We start from the raw sequence: 12,004 nt of genomic DNA on the forward strand, positions 1-12,004 counted from the left end.
TGCTTGTGAGGACAGGTCAGGGGCCCCTGCTGCACCTCACCCCTCCCCTAGGTTTATTGAAAGGAGCTTAGCTGTTAAACAAGCATCATTCTCCTCCCCTGCCCTCCTTCCATGTTTCTGTCCTGTCATGGTTAATTCCCTTCTAATACTGAGCAAATAGCCTGCCTGGTTCCTCTGCCAGCTTCATCAAACAAAGGCTTAGCTTTAGCTTTCTTCTTTGTTCTACTTTTGCCCTGTGTTTGACTCAGTTTTTCATTGTGTCCTGTCATAAGACTTCCAAAATTAAGCAATTTCTGACTGGGGAATAAAAAGAAATCTCATCCTAAAGGATTTGGATCAGTACCAGTAATGCAATCAGCTCCCAAGGGCTGAGAGTGTAGCTCAGTGGTAAGTGCTTACCTAACATACATTGGACCCAAGGTTTATCCATCTGCCCTGCACACACAGTAAAGCAAGATGAACTTAAGAAAAGCCCAATACACTGTTAAAATTAGACACAACTTTAAGGGGAACCTTAAGGGAGACCAAGTGGGATTTACAAGAAACTCTAGAAGAGATGGTGCATATACTAAGCTGTGTGTGGTGTGTTTTGAATATGAACTGTCCCCACAGCAGCTCAAGTTCTCCCTCTGGTGGATCCAATAACTAGGAGGTGACAGTGGACTGTACAGGCTTTCACCTCACAATCAACATATTCACTCTGTGATGTGTGGTCCAATGGCATTCTTAGGAGGCTGTGGAAAATATGAAGTGGTGCTTGATTGGAGGATACATTGCTGTGGGGTATTCACCAGAGAAGACAGACATGGGTTTAAGCTAACCGAAAGTCTTTATTTCCTGGCCCAAAAGAAACAACTGAAAGAGGCCACTCACTATCCCATGGCACTAGCCATCTACTAATAGTGGGCCGGCTGAACAGCAAACTGAGTGGGAGTCAGACATGGGAAGAGATGCTGAGGTATTAAAGACCCAAAAAACTTGAAGAACAGAAGTGAGATAACTAACAAGAATTGGAGGGAGCTGGAAGGATTTTTTTTTCGGACACAACAGAGTTTGACACGCCAGTCACTGTCTTAGCTTGGGTTATTGGCTTGGTGAAACACCATGGCCAAAGCAACTTGGGGAGGAAAAGTTTTATTTGGCTTACACTTCCATTTATTTGGCTCACCTTCAAAGGAAGTCAGGATAGTAACTCAAGCTGAGCAGGCACCTGGAGGCAGGGGCTGATGCAGAGGTCATGGAGGGCGCTGCTTACTACACTTCTTCAGCTTACTTTCTTATAGAACCCAGGACCACCAGCCCAAGAATAGCACCATTCACAATGGGCTGGGGTCTCCTATATCAATCACTAATTAAGAAAATGCTACCAGGCAGTGGTGGTGCATACCTTTAATCCCAGCACTCGGGAGGCAGAGGCAGGCGGATCTCTGTGAGTTTGAGACCAGTTTGAGTTTGGTCTACAAGCACTAGTTCCAGGACAGCCTCCAAAGCCATAGAAAAACCCTGTATTGAAAAACAAAGCAAAAGAGAGAGAGAGAGAGAGAGAGAGAGAGAGAGAGAGAGAGAGAGAGAGAGAGAATGCCCTACAGCTGACTCTTTTTTCCCATTTTATATTTATTTTAGAAACAATATCAACCCTCTCATTCCCTCGCCCTCTCATCCTCCCATGCTCCCGCACCAACCCCACCGATCCCCCCAACCCACTCCTCACCCACTCCCCAAGGATAGTGAGGCCCACAACAGGGGGGCCATCAAAGTCTGTCACTCATTCGGGGGAGGGCCTAGGCCCCCTTTCCTATATCTGGGCTGCAATAGTATCCCCCCATAGGGAATGGGCTCCCAAAGTCCATTTGTGTACTAGAGATAAATACTGATTCCACTGTTAGAGGTCCCATAGACTGCCCAGGCTCCTAGCTGGCACCCACTTTTAGAGGACTTGGTTCGATCCAGTGCTGGTTCCCCAGCTTTAAGACTAGGGTCTCCATGCTCTCACTAGGTCAGGTCAACTTTTTCTGTGGGTTTCTCTAGCATGGTCTTGGCTCCTTTGCTCATCCCTCCTCCCTCTCCACAACTAAATTCCAGGACTATGGCTCAGTGTTTAGCTGTGGGTGCCTGCTTCTACTTCGATCAGCTACTGAATGAAGGCTCCTGCTTGTCTTTCTGTCATTGGGTTACCTCACTCAGAATGTTTTCTTCCAGTTCCATCCATTTGCCTGTGAATTTCAAGATTTCATTTTTTTTTCCTGCTGGGTAATACTCCATTGTGTAAATGTACCACATTTTCTCCATCCATTCTTCAGCTGAGGGGCATCTAGGTTGCTTCCAAGTTCTGGCTATTACAAACAACACTGCTATGAACATAGTTGAACAAATGTCCTTGTTGTATGAATGTGCATTCTTTAGGTATATGCCAAAGAGTGGAATTGCTGGATCTTGAGGTAAACTGATTCCCATTTTCCTAAGAAACCGCCATACTGATTTCCAAAGTGGTCTTACAAGTTGGCACTCCCACCAGCAATGGAGGAGTGTTCCTCTTTCTCCACATCCTCTCCAGTATAGATTGTCATTGGTGTTTTTAATTTTAGCCATTCTGGCTATGTAAGATGGTATCTCATAGGATGCTGACATGTAAAATACTGCAGATAGATCCATATCTATCGCCATGCACAAAATTTAAGTCCAAATGGATCAAAGACATCAACAAAACTCCAGCCACACTGAACCTCTTAGAAGAGAAAGTGGGAGGTAACTTTGAAGGAATTGGTATAGGAGACAGCTTCCTGAACATTACACCAGCAACACAGACACTGGAATAGACAGTTAATAAATAGGACCACCTGAAACTGAGAAGCTTCTGTAAGGCAAAGGACACAGTCAATAAGACAAAACAGCAGCCCACAGACTGGGAAAAGATCTTCACCAACCACATCTGACAAAGGGCTGATTTCCAAAATACACAATGAACTCAAGAAGGTAGTTACCAAAATACCTGACAATCCAATTAAAAAGTGGGGTGCAGAACTAAATAGACAATTCTCAATAGAGGAATCTAAAATGGCTGAAAGAAAGTGCTCAACATCTGTAGCCATCAGGGAACTTCAACCTACAGCTCAATCTTCTGGAGGCATTTTCTCAATGGAGGTTCCCTCCTTTCAGATGACTCTAGATCGTATCATTGTCATAAAACTAGTCAGGACATCTATCTTCTCAATAATGACAGTCAACAACAAGCTAAATACTAGCAAGTGAAGAAATTGTCTGATTTAAAGGAAATCAAAAATTGAAAAATGGTTGTTTTCTCAAGAGTACAATAGTGAAGGTGCTTTTCTTTTCTTCTTATAACTTTTACACTCTTTTTTCATGTTGGTAACCAATCTAATCCTGGGCCGTGTACATGATAAGCAAGTAGATAGAGTTGTCCAGCACAGCAACTGTGATTAGTTATGTCCTGATTTTTTTTTTTCTATTTTAGGTTGATTTTAACTAAACAGCTCAGAGGACATTTGTAGTTCCCAGTCTTACACAGTAACTTACCACCTGGAAGACAGGAAGAGAGAGTTCCCATGTTATCCACATTGTCCATCTTAACTACTGCACCAAAGGTTTCTAAGCTACATGTTTTTCATGACCCAAGTTTCAGTTATTTCTTTTGAATTGTTACCTCACATTTAAAGCCTATATTAAATTTAGAGGATCCTGTTATTATGGAATTTTTAAAGTATCCCTAGCCATGAGGTGTTAAGTACTGGCTAAATCTTGGAGCAGAGATATCTGTTCAGGATAATGCTACAAAGTCCTCGGGCTTTGATTGCTTTTAATCACTTGCTATTAGCAAAATCACTCATGGGGAGGACATGTAATGAATGATATTTTCTTGATCTCCAGCTAGATTGACTGATTTTGATTGTTTGCATTTCATTTTGTGTTGTTTTGGTTTTTGAGACAAGGACTCACTCTGTCTGGAACTCACTCCATAACCAGATCTCCTCAATCAATCTCATGGAAATAGTATTGCCTCAGCTTCCTGAAATACTGGTGTTACAGACACTACCATGCCCAGCTTCTTTGTGACAGGGTCTTACTAGCCCTTGAGTCGTAAATTATCCCAGATTGACTTTGAAATCTCAATACTCCTGCCTCAACTTCCCAATTACTGAAATTACACCAGTAATTAGCTTCACTGTAGAGAACATATTTGTGTCATGCTGGGCACAGCACTGACAGGCTGAATTTACAGAAGGTATATTAGAATTTATTAAAAACCCTTCCATATAGCTGTAGTGAGCAAAATGGTAGAGGGAAATGACACAAAGGTATTCCAGTGGGCTCCTTTATGGATAAGGATATTTTCCACAGTCAAGCAGTGTCTTAATGTCTTAATGCCTTATTTGGTTAGAACATTTGTGTAGGACTCAGATCTTGGTGGTCATGTAGATATCTCATTATTTTGCTGAGGAATAAGTATTACAGATTCTATTTTCTCTTCTTGAGACTAACTATCTGTGCAAAGTAAGTATGGCTCACTACAGAGTCAAACCTCTCAGGGTCTAAACCTGCTTTTTCAAGAGTGAAATTCTTCGTGGTGTCAGAACACCTCAGGACAGACTGAAGAAACAGTTCATTATAGTTAATAGTTTTTAGTCCTATTCAGAGGCAGCTGTGGCCTTGATCTAAGTCCAGGCTGCACCAAGGCAAAAAGAAGCTTGTTCTGAGGTTAAATAGCTTAAGAAACTATCATCCAAGAACAACATCCCTCCCCCCAATGAATCAGTCCAAGCTGAATCATTGAAAAGGGTGAAACTGTCTTCAGGAGCTCCTTTAAAACTTAGGAGAGGCAATGTCAGATGGCCTGTGGAGGGAATTTCCTGTTTGTTGTAGGGTTAAGGTTCTTTAGGGCATAAAAAGCTCAAGAGTGTTTTGGAAGAGAAGGAGTAACTGTCACACAAGCCTAGAGGATACTGGATAAAAACACCCCTAGCACCAGAAAACAAATATTAAAGTTTGAAGTGATGGCTAATGTCCCTGAGTCACCATCATCTTATTGCTTTTAACTACATTGTTCTATTTACCAATAAAGATTCAGGAGACAGATGTTGGGGTGAAAACTTGCTCGATCATATAAGTTAAGAAGCAACCAGCTGACCTTCCTTTTTGGCAAGAGACCCAGTGAGAGAGCATCCCTCCACTCATCCCAAACCAAAAAAGAATGGGAATCTCTCTAAAACCCTCCCTATTTCTTCCCACGCATCACTCTATCTATATTCTTGACTCCTCTATCCTCTCTATGGCTAATTTCTGTCAACTAGTCACTTGGTCTGCCTCCTGATCCAAGGTTGATTTTATTAACAGAGTCTCAAGGTTTCACAGTGCAATAATATTCTGAAACACCATCTGGAACTTAAAGTCCTATAGTCAACTAAAGTAGCAATCATACCAGAAGGCTAATAAGTGGGGGTCAAACAAAGATAAAGAGCAGATTTGAAAATAACAAGAAAGGTATAATAGAAGTTAAGAGAGTGGGAGAGGTAATTAGGAGTCTGTTCAACCAAAAGGCCTGTTCTACATTCTCCCTCTCCCTCTCATTCCTGTGTAGATGAAAAGTGGTCAGTCCACTTCCTGAATGCCTCATGTTCTTGCTGTCATGCCTTCTTCCTTATGATGGGTTGTAACTACCAGACCTGTTAGTCAAAATAAATCCTTTCTTCACTAACTTGCTTTCGGTTAGGATATTCCATCACTGAAAGAGGAAAGTAGCATAAACAAGGTGTGTTCTGCATCGTTACTGTGGGTACTTAATGTCATTGCAGTTGAAGACAATTATCACACAACCTAGATTATATCCTCAGAAAAGTTGGTACAAGGGTAAGAAATATGAATCTAGGGCTGCTAAGATTGTTCAGTTGACAAAGGTGCTTGTCACCAAGCTTGATAATCTGAGTTTGATCCACATAACCAACACAGTAGAAAGAGATAACTGTCTCTTGAAAGTTGTCCTCTGACACATGCACCATGTAATGGCATGAGCACACATGCATGCATTCACACACACACACACACACACACACACACACACACACACACACACACGTATATAACAATTTACAAGAAGAGTCTGAGAGTCTGTGAATTTGGAAGACGGCAGGGAGGGATAGATTGGAGGGTTTGGAGGGAGAAACAGAATAGATGTCTCTCTTTAATAGATGGTGGATATAGTTTTTACTTGATTTTTTGTGGAATGTTTAGTACTTTTTTTTAGAAGCTAATGGGTGTTTTTGAGAAGCAGTAGATCTTAGATTTAGAAGCACTAAAGGAAGTGTCTTCGACCAAAGACCTAAAACCTTTAGCCAATTTATGCCATTGATCTTTTTGGTCAACAATCTAGAAAACCAAAGATCACAGACACAATGAAAGTTTTGTGTAATAAGGTAAATTTTACAAACTGTTTTAAATATTTGTTATTTAGCAAGAGTGCAGTAAAATAGCCAGTTCTTTGTGGTAGGATTCCTCCTTTTGTCATGGTAGTGTTTATCTAGCTAAAACATAAAAAAATTGTTTTTTGGGGCCAGTTTTCTGTAAATCTTAAGAACAGACCTTTTGTGGAATATTTGATCACACTGTGTGAAAATGTGTCACTATTTTGTTCTGAATGGTTTAATAAAGAGCTGGAAAGTCAATAGCTAGGCAGAAGAGAATAGACAGGATTTTCAGAGAGAGAGGGGAACTCAGGGGAAGAAATCAGAGAGGAAGAGATTGGCCAGAGAGACACAGAGGGAGTTGAACATATAGTATGGAGGAGAGATCAAGAGCCACGCAGCAGAATGTAGATTAATATAAACAGGTTAATTTAAGTTTTATGAGCTAATTGAGAACAAACTTATGCTAAGGTTAATCATTCATAATTAATAAGAAGTCTCTGTGTCATTATTTGGGAACCTGCAGTCCAAAGAAAATCTGACTACATTTGGCTTCTAACATGAGGGCCACATATATCCACATAGGGTCTGAGAAAGCTGCAAAAAGGTTCCAAACATGGAGCCAGACACAGCTTCCTAGTAACTGCAGTCCCTCCTGTAGTCCCAGTACTCATGGTATACAGAGGAACAGCTCCTTTCAGAGACCCTGCTGTGCAGCTGAGAACTTGAGCCATCAGCACACTGCTTGGCACTAAGTAAAAATTCCTGCCACAGTGCAGACCTACCAACTTCCCAGAGCTGGGACAGGTAAACATGGCCGACGCTTGTAGTCATGAGGTTCAGATCTCACAGAAGGGCAAACAGCAGCTGTAGCACAGAACCAGTGGGGTAGCCTGCCAGACTGACCTGAGGGTGTGGATCCAGCCACTAGCACCATTAGCTAAGTGGAGGCAAGCAGCAGGTGTCCTGGCCATTTGAGGCTTGGCTCATGCTGCAAGCACACAAAAATCAGGTCCATAATGAAAACCCTCTGAAAAGATTCAACATGCTTGAAAATGTGCTTAGATCCTGAAGAAAGAAGAGAAAATTGGTATAGACTATCATAAAAAAATAGTTTTAAAAATAATGAAGTCTTTAAAAAGAAAGTAAGGTAACATAAAAAAATAAGCCACATAAAAATGGAAAAATAGGTCTTCTGGATCCTATATAATGCTTTTCTGATTTAAAATTTTTAAATGCTGAGCAAAAAGTGACATCTGTTGAAAGACATTGGATTATGGAAACTGCTGGATTAGGCCAGCCTAAATGTTTTAAGTGTGTCTTAACTTCTGAATGGAAGTCAGGGAATGTATTGCATTAGGGGAAAGGGTATGCTTTTGTTTCCACAGAAAATAAAATGCTATGGATTTCTTCAAAGTGAATAAAAGTCAGATTTGACTGGGGAGACCTCCAGAAAATCTTGGCTGAGGACATGAAGAAAGAAACCCCCTATCAAAATAAATAAATAAATAAATCCTACAAAACAGGTGCTATATACGCTGATGCCTCAACATGGGAACAGCTTTGAGATTAGATGAAACAAGATACATCTTGTTGGTTATGATAAGTCCTTATGACTTATTATTACACATGTAATCCTTTCACATGGCATGGATGGAGATTTATATTACAGTTTGGTTATACAGTCCAAATGGACTTATAAAATTGACAGATGCTTTTTACCTGCCCAAATATAGAACAGAAAATCATCTTTAACTGATTTGTGCACACCACGTATTCCATACTTGCGTTGATGTAGATGTATTTGTTGCCTTTAAAAGTTTGTGTGTTTTCAGGAAAAAAAAGGACCAGACACAAATAAAGACAAACAGCCTGGATGATGGAGCCTCTCAGAATGCTTCTGTTGCACTTTCCACAAAAATATGCATCCACAGCAGCCTCAAAGCTGCTAGCTAAGATGGTTCTGCCTCACAGACTACTCCAGCCAGGATTTCAGATAAGATCTGTACTTTCCAATTACACAGGCACTAGACAACAAATGATACAGCTACCTCTCCCAGGATTTGGCCATTATCTCAATTTTATCAGGGTCTCCTAAAGATGCCATTGCCCCTAGACAACAGGAAGTAATTTCAAGAACATGATGCCAACATTCCCAAGAGGTAGGGTAGGTGGGAGATTTTTGGTCATTCAGTGGGTTGTGGATGTTTGTCATCATTTAGGGGGATGGATGCAAGTTGTTACTGGTCGTAGTCGGGAAAAACAACTAAACAAAGGAGGTTAGATTCAGCTTCCTGTTCTAGAAAGAAAACCAGGGACAGGGATATAGGAATAATAGGATAGAAGAGTACATTACCAGCATCCATATATCAGACAGCTCACAACAGACGGTGACTCCAGTTCCAGGGCATCTAGTGCCTTCCTCTGGTCCCCATGGGCACTTCACTCACATATGTGCATATATACATGCACATAATCAAAAATAAATCTAAAAAAAACCTTTTCTTATCTAAAAGCATTGTCTTTTTCTTTTTAAGGCCAAAAGCACAGAGATAAGTTATTGTTTCAAAAATATTATAAAAGAGAAATTATAATCGTGCTATAATTTAAAAACAACACATTAGGGTCACCTGCAAACTTTATGGTACTTCTGTATGCCTTTACCAAGGTTAAGGCAATTTTTAAATGAATGTTAGGGTGGCATTTTACCTAGACTTAGTCAAAACAAGTTTCAAAATAACATTTTTGTAGTTCAAAAGAAACTGATTTTCAAAAAGCAATCAAAAATCACACACACACACACACACACACAAAGATACATATTTGATCTTAAGTAATTTTTGCTGGAAGAATGGTTTAGTGGTTAAAAGCACACAGTGTTCCTATAGAGGACGTAAATTTGGTTCCCAGCACCCACATCAAGCAGCTAACGAGCAGATACCTCTGGTATCTGTAGGCACTTGCACTCATGTGTACATACTCACACACAGATTCATACACACATAACTAAAAATTAAAAATTATTCCAGAAACTAGTAAGCTTATGAAGTAGCTACAGGCTTTGTTTCTTAATCATGTAATCATTTTGTCATATTGCTTAGGCCTATGTAGAGTGTACAAAAATTTAGTTATATCTTTCAGCTATTAATATTTCCAAGTTGAATTAACATAATTATTCCACATAAGTCAAACCAAAATGCTAAATGGCAGCTTTTAAAGTGTTGTCTGCTTCCTTAAACATAAGCATGGCAGGAAAAAGGCCAGGTGTTAATCAACTGATAAGTTAAATACTTTCAAAACAAAAATAAGTAGAATATATTAAACCCACAAACCACTGACAAAGCCAAAAGAGGTCCATGAACCAGAAAGAACTTATCAGTATCAACCTGGGCGAGCAAGACTAGATGGACAGTTGGGCACAAGGACACCAGATGTGTCATCCTGGGCTATCCAATACAGATCCCTCTGACCCCAAACCAGGGTATGTTTGTTGGGTTTCTCTATGAAGCTGTTGCACAACATGGGTGTTCTCCATAACATATCCACACTTTGGGGTGTGAGTGATCAAGTGCCCCTTATCTTTGGCATCTTTATCACCAGGTGCTCATAAAATCCCTGAGATTATAGGAGAAGCAACAGAAAAGTGCAGAATTAGACATTTGAGGAGGAGTTTCAGAAGACAATGGCTAAATGATAATAAATCAAAATATTTCAATGACAAACAAAACTGAAACTAAAATTTCTTCCAAGTTCCAAAAGTGAACAAATTCCAAATGTCTTTAGAGATCCAAAAGCAAACAAACAAATGTGTCTAGGCCAAACCAAATGTCTAGATCAAAATGTTCTCAAAGCAAACAAACTAGATGTCTTAAACCAGATATTTTGAGAGCAGACAAAAAAAAGGTATATATCAAATTAGGATCTTTAATTAACCAACTCAGAATAAACAAATGGGCAGGTGAGCAAACCAAGGGGGATCAAGAGCCCAGAAAAGACCAACAACCCATCTGAGGAGATGACACCAACTGGCCTATGATCCCCCGGCAGGAGGAATGGGGAAAGGTGGAGAGCAGGACCAGATGGTGCCAGTACTGTCAACACCCCCTTGCTGTTCTCTTACTTCCTGGGTAAGACATCCTGATGCTGAGGTGTCTGTGGGGTAACGCTCAGACAATGTCCCAGTAGGGTGCCTGTCAGTATCTGTGATTTACATGATCAGTGGATGGATTATAAAATTATGTTTTCACATAAAAGTATTACTAAACTAGATATAAGCATTTTTAAAGAAAGTGTGTTACAGGAACCACAGAAACAAAGAAAGCAAATTCTCAGAGATAACCATTCCCTTGAGATAGAAGGGTTTTTTGTTGTTGTTTTGTTTCAAAGCAGTTTGGGGAAGTTGCCTGGTCTTATCTTATGGGCCATTTGTGTGATGTCATATCTGTATAGACAGGAAACATCCATCTCATCATCCTGATAAGTAATAACTTTACAGCTGCATTTGTCCTCCTGGTCACTTGAGTGAGGCCCTGTGAGTATCAGAACTTACGCTCTAAATGTTTGGATAAGACATCATCCATTCCTGAGACAGTCCCCAAGCAGATAGGTTATAATTGTTAAAAGGTGAGGGCTTTTGTTTTATTCTTGGCCTTTCTGTCTTTACATTTCCCCCTGGCAGAGCCACAGGACAATGACTAACAAGAGATTAAGTTTTCTTCTCTAGAGCTGAGATGAGGTTTAAGATAGGGGGAGAAATGGGACTGGGTGGCATTGTTGGTCTGTCATAGGGTTGTAGGATCTTGAAGCATAAAAGGTTTGAGTTGCATTTGGACAGGGGAAGGGCAGTTGTCAAAGACCACACTGTAAACCCCCTAGAAGTTTTACAAGTGTCAGATAGGAACTAATGTTGATAATAGTTGATATTTTTGGGACCACATCTGGAGCTTAATGCCCTGTCATATGTGAGATACTATCACATTAGGTTAAAGAAGCAAGAACTGAAAAGAAGAATTACCCTAATAAGCAGACCCAAGAGAAGTAGTAATTAGGAAATGCAGTTCACATCCTTCCATAGTAGCCAGGCCTCAGAGACTAGCTTTCCTGAAGCCATGTTTGTCCTTTTAGTCACTTAGCTGCATCTTGTGCTTTCCCTGATTAATTGACAGATGAATCATTTTACTCCCAGGGCCAGGAGGTACATCTGTACTCACCCTTGCCCTGGGCTGCTGCAAACATGCCAAAGGGACAGAAATTAAGGAGTACTGCTGGGGAAAGGGAATCTCCCTTGTCCTGAAGAGCCTCAAGAAGCATTGAGATACAGTCTAGTCCCAACACTAGACTGATTCAGTCATTAAAAGCCAATGCAAGTTCACTTAATGCCTGTATCCACTCCTGCCATAATGACTAGTTCCTTTAGGGGGTGGTATAATCACCCAAGCAGCTCTCTTAGTTTGAGAGATCCTGAAATGTGGGGTTGGTTGTTAGAGGTAACTGTAATACAAAAAATAAAAGACCCAGAGACTGATATTGGGGTTCAAGTTTTATGTTGAAGATCAGAGAAGCAAAGCAGTCAGCCACTAGCTCTTACCTCT

This window comes from Cricetulus griseus, chromosome 3, assembly GCF_003668045.3.
Source record: "Cricetulus griseus strain 17A/GY chromosome 3, alternate assembly CriGri-PICRH-1.0, whole genome shotgun sequence".
Lineage (NCBI taxonomy): Eukaryota > Metazoa > Chordata > Mammalia > Rodentia > Cricetidae > Cricetulus > Cricetulus griseus.